At 38.1% G+C, this 19415-nt stretch overlaps 1 pseudogene; it reads right to left on the bottom strand.

Annotated features, from left to right (window-relative positions):
- Positions 1-3623: 3623 nt before the first annotated feature.
- LOC106066289 (uncharacterized) lies at positions 3624-17773 on the bottom strand (annotated as a pseudogene).
- Between the last annotated feature and the right edge of the window lie 1642 nt (positions 17774-19415).

Here is a 19415-nt window from a genome sequence, read left to right on the forward strand (position 1 = left end):
GGAATTAAAGCAGATCGAGTTTATGATTGTTTTTTCTATGTCAGTACCCTAGTATTGTCTACTTGAGTTTCATCATTACTAGTCCACCCACGGTCACGGAGTAGCATACGCCGCTATTTTGCATGGCCGGCCTTAGGCCACTGCAACCTATCGGACCGCAGTGGGCCCAGCACTTTCGTATGACATGCGCTAATTCTAGGTGTAAATTATTAAATTAAACCATTTTATAACTTTTAACAGATTTCCCGCGGCCGCCTGATTTACGAGGAGCTCGTGGAAATCTCCGGAAATTTATTAAAATCTTTTGAAAACTCATACAAATCTCCTGAAATCTATAGACAAAAATTGTAATTTTGGAGTGTCATTTACTAAGGAAAATGCCAATCCTAAGCACGATAAAAAAAAAAACATTATGCAATACACGTATTGTGGAATTCGGTGAAAGAAGCCCGGAAGATTCCAGCTACGTTGGAAATGTCTAGTAGTGGAACAAGGTAGGCTAAGTACGAGTAGCGAGCCAGGCCCTTGCAGGATTCCCTGGGTGAGCTTTTGTTGTTTTTTTTTTTTTTTTATCTCATTCGGGGTAGGGATGAAACTAACAGCCCGCACCCCAATCCAAAAAGTCCGCCACGCCGTTCCACAAAGGGGGCCGTCATCAGTGACAGAATTAGCTGGAGTGGCGGTCCTCGCACGGAAAAGTGGCGTTAACATTATAGGAAAATGAGACAAGCTCCCCATGGTCAGCACTGCTACTGACCACTTGTAGCGTGTGGACTGTTAGTATCGGGGACTGTGCGCTGTGTACGCGGTATGGTCGACTTACCCAGTCAGTCACTATAGCCACTACCGCTGGAAGCCCTCCGACAGGACCGGGGTGAAGAGCCCCATGTCCAGGCCTGGTTGTTGGATAAAAGCCTTTCTAACAATCAACGGGATAATGACGCAACAAGCGCCGATTCCCTACTGGACTTCATCGAAGGTGAAAGAAGCTTCTCACGCCTCAAACTAATGAAGAATTACTTGAGTTCAACAATTCTTGTAAATAGATTGAAACATTTGGTAATCCTTGCTATTGAGCGTGAACTATGTAGGAAATAAAAATTTTATGATATACTGTATAACTTTGCTACACGCAAGGCTCGTAAAGTAATTCTGTATGTAGTAAAGAATAAAATGCAAAGACGAATTTATTTTCTTATACAAACTCTTAATTTTCACTTATTATCCGTATCCCTACCCAAACTTGGCCCCGCGAAATCCGTTTCGCATTGGGCCCCACAACGGTTGAGTCCAGCCCTGCTATTTAGTGACGGGGGAATACAGAGATTACTTGTTCTCCACCTCCCCCTCTCTTTTTTTTTCGCCGCTTAAGTTACATTTTTCCATGACTTCTTGGCCACAATGGCTACGTCCGGCCCTGCTATTTAGTGACAGCTGAATACTACTAGTTCTCACCCTCCCCCCTTTATTTTTTCGTGGGGTAACTCTAGTCCGGCTTGTAGAAATAAAAACGTGATCTTTTCTGTACTTCTCGGTGTCCAAACTGCCATGAAGATAATTATATATATAGATAGCTATTATTTGCAATGGTAAGACACTGCCAGTATCGTAGCTAGGAATTTTCACCATTTGGGAGCCCGGGGGCTTGACCTCTTTGGGGCCCCTACATTTTGCGTAATATTTAATTTAAAAAAAAACTCCATTGGAAGCCTCCTCAGATGGGGGACCGGGGGGATTTTCCAATTCTCCCCCTACCTACGCCTCTGGGCACTGCACTTTTTCATGTTAGCTTTTGTATTTAAGTAGGTACTCTAAACCCAAGCTAAACTTAATTGTACGCTATAATTTACGAGACATCTGCAGGCCAGATGCACGGTGGCAGACCGAAAGGATCAAGCTTTTCGGGCCAGCCACTGTCTTGATGGAGACTACTTTTCTAGGATTCGTGAGTAGCTTGATTCCAGATGTCACTGCATATGAGTATGCAGAAATTAATGTTTATTACTTGTAAAAATATTTTAATGTTTCGGATGTTCTTTTAAGATTTTAAGATATGAAGATGATCCAGGCCCATAACTCCACAAGAAGACCGGAATGGAAGCAGATATACGGGACTCAAACCCGGAATCATTGAGACCACACAATCTTTATATAGAAAGTTTTATGGTCATGATTAGGCGTGGAGCGCACCGGGGGACACTCACTTAAGGATGAAACCATCATTTTTAATTAAAAAAAAAGAAAAAGCTAAAAATAGAAAGTTCCTTTACTTTGGCCAATTATACTAAATTGCACATTGTAGACCTACATTTATAAGCTTTTTAAAAAAAAAAAAAAAAAAATATTATGTTGCTTGTAACTACAAGCTGGCTGCCTGGTCGTGCGGTTTGCGCGCTGGACTGTCGTTCAGATTTATCGATGGTCGAGGGTTAAAACCCTGCCCGCTCCCATCCCCCGTCGTCCTGCGGGAGGTTTGGACTAGGAAGTAATTATCTTTGACTCTGAAGGAACATCCGAAACATGTAAAACATTTTTTTCAAACAAAACGAAATTATTCAGATTTTCGAGTATCACTTATGGCGACCTTCTCATGGAGACATGAAGGTGGAGGGTCCCTTTAATTTTTTCATCGCTTGTGCATATTATAGGCCTATGCATGCAAAGAGAAGGAACTACAACATAATGTTATGGAGTGTATATGTGTGTTTTTCTGATATAGCCAGGAGGAAAGAGGGGCAGATATTTTGGTTGTGTAGGCTGAAGAGTTTCTGGTGAATTAGTAAAAAAAATATTAGATCTATTAGAATTAACTGATCCAAACTAATTGATACACATTAATATAAGCTTAAGAAACTCTTTAACTCGTTAAGCTGCTAACACCAGCTCACTTTATAAATAAACTAAATGCCTTTTTATGGATCCTAGGTCTAGATGCCCCTAACACATTAAACATTCAAATATAAACAACCAGATGCAATAAGAAACCTTGCTATCAACACAACTATTAGCAAAACCAGTCAGTCTGTTTAATAAGGCCAACATTAAACACACACATGTACCCCTGTGATCAATATTGCTAATGCTAACCTAAATAATGTTTAACCCAAGCTATTAACAAATTGAGAAGAAATGCTAAATGTCAATATACATTTAACATGTCTCACAGTATGTGTATACCTGTATATATATAATTTTCTACGTCGCCCAACTATATGGGACAAGAGGCACACACACCAACTCTCCAACCCTCGACGAAAAAGCCATGGAAAGATAACTCTTATTTCTGCAAGTCGGACTAGATTTACCCCACATAACTTTCTAGGCGATAGAGAGCGCGGTTCAGAAAAAAAAAAAAAAAGAGGGGGAGGGGAGATAAGAAATCTTCTCTGTATATATAATTCTCTATGTCGCCCAATGACCCACCCCATTTGGACAACTCTGTCTTTCAGGAAATGTTTACCTGTCACTAAATAGCGGCTTATGCTACGCCACGGGTCGATTCATTTGCAATGGTATCAATAATGCCTATATTGAAATGTATTTTGTCAAATTCAGTTATTTGTAAACTACAAAACCATTGTTGATAATCACAGATAAAATGTCACTAAAAGCAAAGTGCAAACATGATAATCATAGGTCCTTAAATATCTTTTCTTTTTTATTGTTTTTAACTGTGGTGATCCGTGGGGCAGATGATGTATGCTTTATGAACTAGTAGTCATAATAGTAATTAATATAATAACTTATAAGAAAATTATAATGTCTTTTCCTTCCACAATATAATGCAGCATCTAATGTGCAACAGTCATTCATCACAGTGGGAAAGTCTATTTACATTTCTTGCTTGTGCAACATTTTGGAAATGTTTTTTCATAAACATGCAGAAGGGGTAAAGTATTCAATGATATACTGACATATCACTTTGCCGTCCAGTGCCTCAATGGAACTTCTGACTTTGAATTCCTCCCCTGGCTCCTGCCAGACATGGACGTCCAGTATGTCCCCCTCCACGCTTTCCCTCATGTAACAAGTCTTCAGATTTTTTACGCCACTGGTCAGAAGGCCTTTAGTCAGCCATGGCAATGCACTGACGATGGACTGAATGCTGCAGTTGCTGGGTGTTGCTGGGAGACTCTTGGTTTTAATACATTCAGTGTCTATCACATTGTGGGTTTGGTTTGGAGACTCAGTTTTCTGACATGAGGACAGCCCTTCTGCAACAAGGCCAGGCGTAGAGTGTCTAGCCCAAACTGGACATAGCTAGAGAAGTTGGTGTGATTGTTGCTGTCTGTATTTGACCAAACAATCTGTAAGGCAAGAACACAACATACATTAACGGCATTACATAGTGAAAAAAAATATTTTTTAATGGATTTCTCTCCATCCACTACCATCATGAGAAGTAAAAGTATTTTAAAGTTTGGTCAAATGACAAAAGTCAGCAGAGTCTAGGAGCTAATAAAAGTACTTGGCCAAGCTTCCCTGATGTAGAGACTATCCAGACCTGAAAAAGCTGGAGAACATGCTATTGCTTCATCAGTTCTTAACACAATTAAGGCCAAACTTTGACTTGCAGAGGCCACATTGGACAGGTCAAGAAAGTCACTTAATCTAGACCAGTTTTCACTCAAGGCATTTAAAAATGTAAAATGTTATCAGATGTTCCTTCAGAGTTGAAGATAATTTACTTCCTAGTCCAAACCTCCGCATAGACAACGGGGGATAGAAGCAGGCAAGGTTTTAACCCAGGACCATCAATAAGTCAGAATGACAGTCCAGCACGCAAACCACACGACCAGGCAGCCAGGGAGAATCAAATCATTTTAAAACTCCATTTTTATTTTAATAGTAAGAGATTTGTATTTTCTCATCAAATGATTTGAATTTTATGAAATTAATGATGCAATTCTATTTAGAACTAAGAAACTATTACAACAGCCCGATAGACCCCTAGCTTGGTACTTGTGGTAATACCTCCTGTGTTTTACACTTTCTAGACTATGGGTTAGTCTACCATAGGATGCACTCGCCTTGGTGTATCCCTTGTTGATTTCATTATCAATGTTTCAATTGCAGGAGAGTGTACTGCCAAGGTAGGTAAACCTGTCCACTGCAATTTATTTCCTGTCCATTTATTTTTATGCTTGGAACCAAGTGTAAGCTTTTCCTAGATCTGGCACATAAAAGACTTCAGTATTTTTTTTTTTTACCTACAATGCTACGCAGATCTATTTTGGAGCAGGATTTAGGGCAAAGTTGTCAGCAAATGATTGTTGGTGATTTAGTTTTTGATTTCACTTGGAGCACCCATCCAATCTACATGTTATATTTATTCTGTCAATATCACTATCTCTGAATACATCTATAAGCATAGCAGAGAACATGAGACGGTATAGCAAGGCTGCTAGGACACAACCCTGTTATACCCCATTTGATACTGCAAATGGCTCTGAAGGTTCTTTGATGCTCTGTCATCCTCCAAACATTGCTCTATGCTTAAGAAATGTGGAAAAAAAAACTGAACCACTTCTACATGATTTGCCTCTGAAAAATACTGAATGTTAAATACCAAGACCTGACACCCAAGTCTTCCAAAGTGCAGGCCCACAAAGCACCTATGAGATCCTGATGCAGTCTCAATTGCAATAGGTAAAAAACAAAAACAAAATTTGATAAAATACTCAGAAAGACACAAAAATAAAGGCACATTCCTCATCCCATATGCTAGGACAAATTTGTACAAATACTCTTTCTTCCTTAGTGCTATGGAATGGGTTGCCTGAGCTAGCCAGGAAAACCAGTGACTTGGCAGAATTTAAGTCATTGGTTAATATGCATGACTGAATGCATGACGCGTAGGACATAATCATCTTCTTTTTTGAAGTAACGTCTATATTATATAAGATAAGATAGGTAGGCCACATTGGCATAATGAAAGACTCCTGCATTCCTTAACCTCTTTATGGAAACTAAGGGAGGGAACATGAGCACAAGGCAGACAAAGAAAACAGTTCAGAGACATCCTCAAAGCATCTCTGAAACCCTTCAACATTAACCCTGCCACCTGGGAGACAGAAACACACAACAGAACATTATAGTGCTGCGCTGTTAAAACTAACACAAAAATTGCAGCAGACAAGAAAACAGTGCAGAAGAAAAGCACCAGAGAAACAAATTAAGGCAACTGACACAAGCTATAGCTGAAATAACCTGCCCAGAGTGCAGCCGAACATTCCAGACTCAAATAGGTCTCACCATTCACATCAAGAGGCACAAAACCACAGCCTTTCTCTTTCACACTGATGCAGCGGCCTTTAGGGCCTATTCATAAAGTAACATACCATATACACAATGAACACACACAATGCAGTGCTAGAAATCAATCAAAAGAAGCCAGTTGAAAGATATCACAAAATATTACCAACCCACTGGCTTGTCGTGAATGAATGAAAAAAGTGCACAAAGTAATTTTCAATATCTTATTACAATCATTCAATTATCTGAAACTGGCACAAATTACTTCAAATTAGACCATTTTTATTTCAATAAGAACATAGTAGAAAGACCAGCAATGAATCAATTTTGAACGGACGGGAATTTCAATTTATGCTATTTAGAATTATAGAAATATCAGGATTTCACCGAATTAGAAAAATGTTCACAAACCTGAACCCTTCGTACGTAGGTCTTCAAAGGCCTTTTGAATCCTGTAAACTTAAAATCTGGCATTATATCTTCTTTCCCTTGTAACTTCTTTTTGTACCAGTCAGGAAGTGTCAAAGGTCGTTTGGTCACTTTGTCCACTGTCACGATCTTGACGATCAAGCTGATGACAGGCTCCAGTGAATGCTGTGTGAACATTTGAAGCCTGGTCTGCAGTGATGTTGAGCCCATCCCTCCAAAGCTGGCTTTGACGTGGAGGGGCCACTTAGCCACCGTGTTGTTATACAGAGCACGAGAGAAGATGAACTCTGTGGATGCCACAAAGTTATTCCTGTCATGCAACAGCTTGTCCTTGTAGATGTAGCTACACATCTCTCCATCTTCTAGTAGACTATGATATCTGCCAGCAAATATTTCCGCATTGAATGCATGGAGCAACAGCCGGACCAGGTCTGGCGAGCCTATGGTCAGCATTAAATGAAGACATAAAAATTGGTTATTGTTGTCTTGTAAAGCTAATGTAACCATGCATTAATAAACATAAAATTAAGGGTAGGAGGAAGGTTGAGCAGGGTTTGTCCAAAAAGGAGAGAGTATTTGAAAGGTTTGTCTAATTTTAATAACAACTTACTCTGATATGAGTCAGGGTGAATTTTAAATGAGAATTTAAGACCTAGACAGCCTTAGCACAAAACTAGGATGGCTTCCTGGCAATGTAGCATGCTATTAGGACTCTTATAACCAGCCCCACCCCCTGCCATCCAGCAGGAGGTTTGGGCTAGAATGAATGAATGACCAAAATTTGTAGAACAAAAATTTTAGAAAAACTAAAAGGAGACAGCTCTATTCTGCCATTGATCAGTAAAAACATTTCTTATTCTAGCAGTGCAATCTAAATAATATTTTAACATGTTTAACATTAACTAACGCTAGGAACGCAGACATGCTTAAACACAAATAGGTAGCTTCAATACTTTATTTTGTTGAATGTACTTGTTTTAATCATAAAATTAAATAATCTTGTAAACGTTGTGTAACAATGTTTAGATATCTCCCCACAATCATCGCAGCAAAACTATGCACTTAAAATCTTAATAGACTACTGGCGAACAATGGTTATGCTTGCCCTTGATGTTATAAAATATGTAGGTCACAGCTCGGGTAGCGGAGCCAAGAGAAATACAGCATTCCTCATTAATCTTCAGACTTGAAGACAAGCCTAATTATTATTAAAATAAAAATTTAATGGATTTACTGAGGTTTAGAAACTGTTTTTAATGCAGAAACATATTAATGATGCATAAACTTTTGTTTACTAGTTATTTTAAAAAAAAGTTTCAATTATTTTTGTCACAATTTGAATACAATTATATATTAAAAACATTAATAAATGTATTTCTCTTCTTTTGGTTAATATTTTTGTAGACACAAATAAAATCAATGGAAAGAACTTGACTCAAATGTCCATTTCATATAGCTTTGTAAATCTAATTTATTTCATTACTATATACACAAGTGGCGTAGAAGACTACAATATCTGTACTTTGTTGTACTTCACTGCACTTGACCCTACCAAGATGTACTCAACTCTGCACAACCATTTCATGATGTTTTCAACTGTACTCAACTGTTCCAAGTCATACTCAACTCTACCAACTCTCAACTGTACCAAGCCATACTCATCTCTAATCAGCTGCATTGACTTAACTTGTATATTTGATTTCTGGCTTATATAAGGTCCCCAAAAGCTTTCAGAATGTTTCCATTCTAAAAGGGCACTTGACCATATCTCAAAGACTCACATGCTGGCTCATTTACACATGCACATTCCAGAAACAGGCTGATCTCAATCACATGAGTCATCGGTGTCATGCAGTGACTTTTACCTTTATTTATGGTTTATATTAATAGTAGAGGATACTGTGTTTAAAAGGATTTAATAAATTTATAACATTGCATCTAAAGATTGAGAAAGCTAGGGCTTAGTTGACAAATGCAAAGATAAAGGATTTTTTAAAAAAATGTAACCCATGATGAATAAGATGAAAAGTTAATGACTTATCAAGATTTTTGGAATATTCAGATATTTCCATAAAGATTTAGATCTAAATTTCAACAAAAAATGTAATGAAACTAAAATGACAAGTTGGGCTACCAACTTTTGGGTTTTTTTTTATTTCCAGAACATTTTAAATTAAGGCACAAAAGACAAATTACCATTCCAAAGATTTTCTTTAATGCTCTTTCTCCTATCTCCAGGAATGTATTAAAATGAATTCACTTTCAACACTTAAAAAAAAAACTTTAAAATTTGTAACAATAGTCACTTTCAGATTAAAGCCTTAAATTTAAGTTACAGACCCTGGTAGCTTTTAGAATACATGTAATAGAAAACAATAATTTGTATTAAATACTAATTCTGTTTATAGATTTCTAAAAAATTATAAGTTTTAACAGTAAATCATGTATATAATCAGATGCTTGACATACGCTAGCTCTAAAACTCTAAATATACCTCTATCTAGAAAGGAGGGTTAGATAAAAACAAGTTCACAGAAGTTGCACTGATAATTATAATTAACCAATCAGAGAAACGGGTCAGGAAAATCGTTGCATACGTCATTTTCTGGAAAGTGATAGACACAAGAAGTATTTGGGAGAAAATTTTCTGATTCTAGAAAAGATGATTTTAAAAAGTATAAATTGGGGAAAAGTGAGTTAGTTAAGGTCCTTGAGTTGTATCTACTAAAGTCTATAAGTTGTTGTAAGTTCATAAGTTATAAGTTTTGATTACTTTATATTTCAAGTTATTAATGAAATAAATTTAAGTGCTATTACATAGTGAATTTATTAAGTCATCGAGTGCATACGAATATATTACAAGTAATGCTGTTTTATGAAAAATGTTTTGAAGAATTTTGTTAAAAGAGAGAAAAAAGAAGACTAGAAGTTTCTTCTGTGTATTTCAGTAGTTTTATATTTCACCGGCAAGTGATTCTATTTGTGCCATTAAATATATAAAAAGGAAAGATAAGCAATGTATTGAAACTCATCATAACTATAAAAATATTGGCACTAAAGAAAAATAGAAATCACCACACTAAGCATCTTACCATCTCTGTCATAATTATAAAAATAATTCAATCCAGGATTTGTGTATGTGACAAACCTAGGGCTGTCATTCACTTTTAAGTTCAGCTTGACTGTAGCTTCCAGATATTCTTTCCATGATGTACTGATTCTAAAATAAAAAAGTTTAGAATTGTTTAACTGAATTTAATTTTTTTTCAAAAGCTTTAAAGACTATCAATTTTATTTATTAAGTTTAATAAACAGCCAAATCCATTTAATCAGATTTAAATTGGTGTGTATTCTAACTGAATCCTAAGGTACCCAAATCAAATCTGGTTAAATCAAACCTACTGTTTATTAAGACCAAAGTGATTGCAAAATGCTAGCATCTATTTCAGTTACACATTGTTGTAAACTTAAAAATCACGTTTCAACATCAGTACCAGTAGAAGAAATAATGGCAGTTCCTTTTTCTACCAACATCACGATTCTAGCTCCTCCAGGTGCTTCTTATAGAAATCATTTAGCCATTGTCAATTTAAAAAAAAAAAAGTAAAATTGCCCTTTGAGACCTTGCTATCAATTGGGCAGATGTTTCTGTGGCCCATAGTTAACGAGGGTGCCATATGCCAGCACAATGACTAACAGCCTTTACTGTTCCACCAACTAATGTCAGGTACCTTTTAGAGCTGGGTGGATTCAGATGCGCCCTAAAGATCTCAAAATTAAAAATCCCTGTTATCACCAGGATTCAAACCCTGGACCCCTGGTTCAGAAGCCAAGCATTTTACCACTCTGCCACCATGCATCCCATTGTCTGTTTCGGGTCGGGAAATTTAATTCTGAAGAAGCTTTTTTGGCAACGATGATAGCCTGTGATATGTCACAAGCTAATTCCTTAGTTGTTTTCCCAAATCCAAACCTAGATCTAGCTAAATCAATTAGACACCAAGTCAATTTTTGTTCTTCCTCTTGGCTCAGGTGTATCTTGGAAGAAAAAACAGGGTGTTTCCCAAACAGCTTATCATAATGGGTGGAGGACAATATTTTGAAATGCTAAGCCCCATGCCTTATGAAGATTCTGTTAGCCTTTACTTCAACCAATGCAGTAGGAAAAAGCTCAGTATTATTGACATTGCAAACTTTCTTGATAACTGGAAGCATTTCAATAAATAGTAGAGCTCAATAATCAATAGATCTAGAAAAAAACTCTGTTTTGGAATAACTGATTTAAAAAAAAGAAATCAGGTATTTTTTTTTTACTAAATCACACTTATAGTATCTTCAAGTTTACTTAGCCAAATATGCAAAATGAGCTGTCTAAATTGATAAAGAAGTAAAAAAAAATTAATATAGAAATATCTAGATCTAATATATGTTATACTCAAAATGAAAATTAAAATATCTAAAATATCTTCAAACACCCAATATCGGATCATGCTGAAATTTTGCAAAATTATTTCTTTTACCTGACAACACAAGAATCAATAAAAAACAAAAAAAATAAACCAATTAGTTTTTTAACTGTTGGTAATAAATTATTGTGTATGGTATCTCAAACAAGGGAAAGAAACAGTACTTGACTTAAGTGGTGGTATACGCTGAATTGGTCCACATTATGTTAACCTGTCTCTGAGGCTTAGTAAACACAAACATGAAAGAGAAACAATAAATAACTATACAATCTTCCATGTTCATTAATTCTTCGCTAGGAGAGTACTTAACACATATCTGAGAAGCCTGAGAAGGCTTTAGCCCATAAGTTTGAATTCAGGTTGTTCCTTTTTATTAAAAAAAAAATACATTTAAAAAGCAATCACTAAGATATACTTTATTTCTCCCCCTTTCCAACTGGTCAAGACAAGTGATGGGATCATAGTGTATTGAGAACACTAAAATTGAGCTAAACAAAAACAATTGGTAAAAAAGTTTTTTTTATCATACAGATTTATTATTGTAAGCCTAGATCTATTACAAATTTTAATACATGACTGATCCAAACTAATTGATTAACTTAATATATAAGCTTAGTTTTTTTTTAAAGGTTTTTTTTTTGTATTTTGTTTGTTTATTTAAATACTTAAATTCAACAGAAAGCCTATGATGCCATTCTCATCAACCTGGCACTTCATGAGGTTTTAAAATAGCACTTTAGCCCTAACCCACGTTATGTCTTCCGAGGGATGTTGAAAAATGAAAATATTGTTACGAATCTCACTATCCAGGCTCTCTGCAAACTGCACCATACACCACCAACTTAAAGAACTTGACAAGTCAGGGCTCCAAAATAACGTAAAGGTTTAATGTCCATAAATAACAGCCAATACTGTACAATTGGCAGCACGTAGAACAGTACAAATAGCTCTGCGATAACAAATATCTCTCCGATAACACCGTTCCGACCGTATCAAGTCTTGCACTGGTCTCTCCGTCTTGTTCCGGGCTTGCACTGGGTTCAACAGTTCAGGACTGACTTCACACACTAGGCTCGTTGTGTCGGACTCGATCACAGACCAAGATCAAGACGCCAGCCGTCTCAACTGTACTTGATAGTACTCCGCACTGAACCGTCGTAATGCTCCGTACAGGACCACACCGTTGAACTGTGCTGTAGTCGACCGTGTTCTGAACTCCTGTCGTGAACCCGCTTTCTGAACCGTCTTGACTTCGTCACCTCCGCTCTTATATAGGGTCCCTACTGGCCTTCTCGAACCGGACAGAACGCCGCTCGACGTTTCTAGGTGGTCAGATGACTACAACTCTCGTGACGCCCCTGAGCTCTGTTCACGTCGGCGATCCTTCCCGAACTCTCTTGTTGACACTCGTCTCGGCCGATCGTCGTAACTCGTCACGGTTGACCGCTCGTCTAGCGCTGGCCTGGGGCGATTTGCGTCGGCTGACTACACACACACCACTACCCCCGTTTGTGCCACCACCAGGTTTATAACACTGCCCCCTCCTTAGATCTGTCCGTCCCGGACAGAATCAACATCATGGCATTGGCTGTGAAGTTTCATCGCTTTAGGTGGGGGTCGATCGGTGGCAGTTGGCTTGCCTCTTGAGCTTGACGGAGTCATCCATGTTACAGTCAGCAATGGTCGCTTCCTTCTTCTTCGCCAGTTTGCCTCGACCTGGTTGCCCCGCCGTCGTGCTTTCATTGCCATCCACGTGGAATTCAGAAGACGTTTTCTTCTCCTCCAGTTAGCCTTCATCTGGTTGTATCGACCTCGTGATCGCATGGTCATCCATATTGCACTCAGCAAAAGTCGCCTTCTTCTTCTTCTCCGCCAGTTGGTCTTCATGTGGTTGCAGTGATATCGAGGTTGCATCGTCATCCATCTTGCATTCAACAAAAGTAGCCTTCTTCTTCTCCGCCAGTTGGTCTTCATGTGGCTGCAGTGATGTCGTGGTCGCGTCGCTCTCTTGTCGTTCGGTATTGAAGGCAGCCGTTTGGCACATGGAGAGGTATAGGATATAAGGGCTGGGGATACCAAGATCGTTGGCAAAAGAGGTGGCTTCATAGGGCTTTGCGAAGAAGGACTGGGATGGGCTTCAAACCCACAGGACAGGGAATTGTGGAACAGGTCATCATCTTCAGCATTGTCTGGGGGGCATGCTTGTGGGGCAGGTTGGTAACACTCCTCGTGCAAAGGTCCCTCGTCTTCGGCTTCAGGCTCCATTTGGCTTTCTTCACCACCATCAGGACCTCTCTCTCTCGTCTCAGTGTCGGGCCAATCGCCTGTTGGTTTCAGACCTGGTCGATGACTTTCATCGTGCGGATGTCCATCAACTTCAACGTCAAGCTTCCTTGGATTCTTTTCACCACCATCAGGACGTTCCTCTCCAGTCTTGGCAGCCTGACCAACGTCTGTTGGGTGCCGATCTGGCTGGTATCTTCCGACTTGCAATTGTCTCTCAACGACTTCATCAGGTATCAATGGGTTCTCACGATCACCACCAGGGCTTCTCTCGCTGATCTTAGCATCTGGACGAACGTCTGTAGAGTCCAAGCCTCGTCGGTAGCTTTCATCATGTAAACGTCCCTCAGCAACAGGCTTGTAGGCAAACTCAGCGTTCTCTTGATCTGTCTCTTTCGGCTCCACAAGTCTGTACTCCTTGTTTTCGGATTCACAGGCAGCACCACCGTCATCAGCATTGCCATTGTTACTGCTTATTGATTCGCAGCATTGGGTGGGTAATTGTTCAATGTCCAACGATTGTGAACCTCCTTCATCTTTCAAGTCTCCTTGGTCGTACATGGTTTCTTCCACCACGTCCATCGTTTTCACCACGGGGCTCGTCACTTCCTTCACTGAGGTGCCCATCTTTTTAATCTCTCTACAGAACTCCTCGGTGTTCTTCTTCAATGTCGCACTCATCTCGTCTAGCATGATACGGGTACTGGTGATCTGTTGCTGCATGCTACTGGTGAGCTGTTCCAACAAGTTAGGTTCGACTTCAAAAAGATATGTGTCCGGATCTTCTCTTTCTTCCAACATGTCTTCTCGGAGGCGTGCTTGTAAAGTTTCCTTGTTACCATATACCTTCAGCCTTCGTCCACGGAGTTCTTCCTTCAGTTCTCTAAATTCAAGTTCGTACAGCAGTTTCAGACAAGCCATAGTAGATCCGATCCAATCCGATTCCGATCCGATCCCACTTCTGACACCAGTTGTTACGAATCTCACTATCCAGGCTCTCTGCAAACTGCACCATACACCACCAACTTAAAGAACTTGACAAGTCAGGGCTCCAAAATAACGTAAAGGTTTAATGTCCATAAATAACAGCCAATACTGTACAATTGGCAGCACGTAGAACAGTACAAATAGCTCTGCGATAACAAATATCTCTCCGATAACACCGTTCCGACCGTATCAAGTCTTGCACTGGTCTCTCCGTCTTGTTCCGGGCTTGCACTGGGTTCAACAGTTCAGGACTGACTTCACACACTAGGCTCGTTGTGTCGGACTCGATCACAGACCAAGATCAAGACGCCAGCCGTCTCAACTGTACTTGATAGTACTCCGCACTGAACCGTCGTAATGCTCCGTACAGGACCACACCGTTGAACTGTGCTGTAGTCGACCGTGTTCTGAACTCCTGTCGTGAACCCGCTTTCTGAACCGTCTTGACTTCGTCACCTCCGCTCTTATATAGGGTCCCTACTGGCCTTCTCGAACCGGACAGAACGCCGCTCGACGTTTCTAGGTGGTCAGATGACTACAACTCTCGTGACGCCCCTGAGCTCTGTTCACGTCGGCGATCCTTCCCGAACTCTCTTGTTGACACTCGTCTCGGCCGATCGTCGTAACTCGTCACGGTTGACCGCTCGTCTAGCGCTGGCCTGGGGCGATTTGCGTCGGCTGACTACACACACACCACTACCCCCGTTTGTGCCACCACCAGGTTTATAACAATATCCATACCTATTGACCTATGTTAAACTGAGATAACTTCTGCAAAATTGAACCACCTAAAATATAGGCTTATATAAAGTCAGTGTACAAAAATGATTACTGCACAACACCAACATAATTAATATTACTGCAAACATAAAGAAACAAACAAAAGAAATTGCCTTAATTGGTGAAAGTGGATATGACTATGAGTATTATGAGTCCGCAGATTATTAGACTAAATCAAATGTCTTAAATAGACTCATCTAAGATTAGTCTAGACACTCGAATCTAGATCTACTCATCTAGATCTAGATTAGTTTAGAGTTAAGAGTCTAGACTATGTAATTTTGTAATAATTTATACTCTATCAACTCTTATAACTCTACTCTATGTTTTATTTTTAATGTTTAGATTCTATATCTAGTATAATCTAGATTTTAGATCTAGATAGATTCTGATTATAGGCTTCAATTCAAGAATCAATTCAATGAGATCGACATGCTGAAGCTCACAGTTGAGTCACACATGACTCATGACATTGACAAAGACTACTTTATTTGACTTGAATCAAGTTGAATGAGTCGAGAGTCAAAGTACCCAAAGACACAAAGTTGACAAATTAAGTGTCACAAAGTCAAAGTGGCAAAGTTTTTCATTAGCACGATTGATTAAATTTTGATGTCTAGACTATAGATCTAGATAGATCAGTGATTCCCAAAGTGGTCCATATAGACCCCCAGGGGTCTACGAAGACTTCCAAGGGGTCTACGAAAGGGAAAACATAAATTGGGGGTCTATGAGATGTCCACGGGGGTCTGCGATAATAGATTTCATTTAAGCAGGTCTTGACTCTAATTTTAACATCAAATTAATGTAATTCTTGACTCTAATTTTAACATCAAATTACTGTAATTTTTTCATACACTAATATATGATTTGTACCCGAGTTAATCCTTTAAATATTTATCCTGCTATTCAAGCGAAAAATTGTTATATCTAATTTAAATACTTATTTAAATAGCTTCATTTTGTCTACATGCAATCAATGTTTAACAAAAAGTATGTGGACTGTACAGCGTTGATTATTTAAAATTGGTATTTATTCCTTCCTTGTCATACTAGCGGTTGCCTAAGTGCCTCTTTATACCGATATGACATCAATTATACTGGAGGATCATTTGAGGCATTGCCTGCATCCTGACAAAATAGATACAGATTTGAAAAACGTTTGAACAGTCAAAGATCAGAATAGACCCACACAATCTCTCTTCGACATTATAGAGAAGATAATACTTTGTGAGCGTCTTACAAAATCTCTTTACATATAGCAAAATACGGAAAACACTATAGGTAAAACATTGATTTTACCCGCCGCTGTAGTTTTAAATAACTGTTTTACACAAATCTACATCTGATATTTTTAAACGAATTTCTTTAATCAACAATACAGTTCAATGTCACATCTGTGGCATAAGTTATAAAATTAAAAGCTTTTTTTTTGTAATTCTTTCCAAACGACATATATACAGTTTGGGATCAGCGGCGTCGCAGGCTCTGACAGGGTGTAGCGCTGTGTGATGCAAACTGCCTAAAGGGTCGCCGGCTCCTTATTTTTAACAGGGTTGACCCACGAAACCTTTCCCATGTTTGGGTATAGCTGCAAGACAGCACAGTTTGAATTTACTTTTCCTTCTGCTAGGTAGGCTGCAAGCCAAGTCTAATGAGCCCTTCCTGCCAAAAGCTGACTGGTTTAGGTACTCACTAGGTACTCACTTTCACCCCTTCTCCTGTTAGTGAAAACAGTTCTGCGCACCCAATATTTGTTGCAAGACGTGAAAGATAAAAAAATACATGAGAAACTTGCGAAAACTATTACAATGGCTAATGGCTAATTAATTAATATGGCTAATTAATTGATTGATTGATTACTATTTAATGTTTGAAGACTACTTCATAGAACAACAAATTGCTACATGAAACATTATATCCGTAGCAACTGATAATGGATGTGAACAAAAAAAAAAAAAAACTAAACATTTCCAATGTGTTTGGTGACTCCAGTAATAAATATAAATTGTTATTTTAATTAGTTTAAATTAGAATTTTATTAATTAAAAAAATAGATCTCTATAACCCTATGTGTAGCTGTAAATTAGTTTTTCACTCTTTAACTCACTACAGTTAGAAATTTGTTTTAAAAATGTTTTGATGTACGGTATTTGCAAAAATTCAATACAAGTTAAGTAGGGGGTCTACCGAAAGCCAGAAAACTTGGCAAGGGGTCTACGAGACAAAAAAGTTTGGGAACCACTGAGATAGATCAATCATAGATCCTGCATCGCAAAAGATCTCTAGATCTAGATCTAGGTAAAACTTTACATCGCACTAGATCTACATAGACTATATCTAGATTCTTTTTTTCTAAATGATTTTAATATTTAAAAAAAAATGTAAAAACAAGTTTGTTTTACTTGGGGACTTTTAATTGTCTATTCACACGCCGTCTGCACTTTGATCTTGATCTATATAGATCTAGATTACAAGATCTAGATCTAACAGATAAATATAAAAAGATCTAGATCTACAAATTCTACATCTATAAATATTCTTCATTAATTCGATAAAGTTAATCCTCTTTACAATATAAAGCTTACAATTTTATTGCAGTCCCTACATAAGCTACATTTTTTTTCGTTTACGATTAAAATGCTAGAGTTCAAGGGTCAAAGATCAAAGATCAAAGACTGTAACAAGCAGAGGAGTCACTAGGTTGATGCGGGGGATATTATATACGAGTTGCACATGTTGGCAACAACCAGTGAGTGACACTGTCAATAGACGTCATCATCGATAACAACCTTGCTAGGGAAAACCACCTTGAAACTCTGACAAAGAAGATAAGTTCAGCGGCTATTTTTCAATAACTTAAAACTAAATAAGAAGATCCTAGATCATTTTTACTGTGCGACAATATGCAAAATCTGCTAACATACGGAATAACTTGTTGGCAAGGCAACGATTTATCTAAACTGTTGCGCCGCTTAGACAACATTATTTTTTTTAAAAAGCATCAATAATCACACGCACAAAACTACTATATTTAAATGAACTTTTGGAACAAAAATGTCTAAGAAAAATTGGAAAAATCTTGGAAGACAACAGCCACCTTCTCCATCGTAACTACGTCAAGTCGTCGCGTAGTGGGCGACTTCTGCCAATCAAGACAAGAACAGAGCGGTACAAAAACTCGTTCGTTCCTTATTCGGTCAGACTTTATAAACGCCACTCGTTGATCAGGAAACATGAAAAGAACCAAGATGAATGTGTAGTCGCTGAATAAACTCATGTTGTGTCTGTTCTATTTATGCATATGTTTCTGTTGTGTAGTCTTTATATGAGAAAAGAGTCCTTGTAATCACAACAAATTTCCATAAGGATCAACAAAGCAGTAATAGTCTTAGTCTTAATCACAAGCGGAAACATATACACTTTTGCGATATTAGCATAGAACTAAAAAAAAAAGTGACTTAAGCTTAGATTCCAGAACATGCACGTTCAATCTTCTTTTCTTTTTAAATACAGCAGACGTTTATTTAAAAAAAAATAATTATATATATATATATGTTCTATGTGTGTTGCAAGGTCAATCTAGTCATGCATTTTAATTAATGACCTAAATTCTGCCAAGTCATTTGTTTTCCTGGCTGACTCAGGCAACCCATTCCATGCTCTATTAGCACTAGGGAAGAAGAAGCATTTGTACAAATTTGTCCTAGCATATGGAACAAGGAACCTTGGTTAGGCCAATAATAGAATATGCATCCTCTGTTTGGACCCCTTAACTCAAGAAAACATTAAGAAACTGGAACAGACACAAAATATTAATATAGCAGTGAAATTAATAACAAACGAATATTCACATTTCACTAGAGTAACACCTTTAGTAAAATCAGTAAATTTAGAAAGCCTTCAGGATAGAAGACTTAAAAGTAAAGTAGCAATTATACATAAAACACTGACCATAGTCTTAAAATACAAAAACAAAATTTAACAAAATACCCAGAAAGACACAAAGAGAAAGGCGCATTCTCAGTTCCATATGCTAGGACAAATTTGTACAAATACTCCTTCTTCCCTAGTGCTATTAGAGCATGGAATGGGTTGCCTGAGCTAGCCAGGAAAACCAGTGACCAGGACGTACTCGTTTTCTATTTTGAAGTAACGTCTGTATTATATAAGATAAGATAAGGAAAGTGCCTTTATCTTTGTGTTATTCCAACT

This window comes from Biomphalaria glabrata, chromosome 11, assembly GCF_947242115.1.
Source record: "Biomphalaria glabrata chromosome 11, xgBioGlab47.1, whole genome shotgun sequence".
Lineage (NCBI taxonomy): Eukaryota > Metazoa > Mollusca > Gastropoda > Planorbidae > Biomphalaria > Biomphalaria glabrata.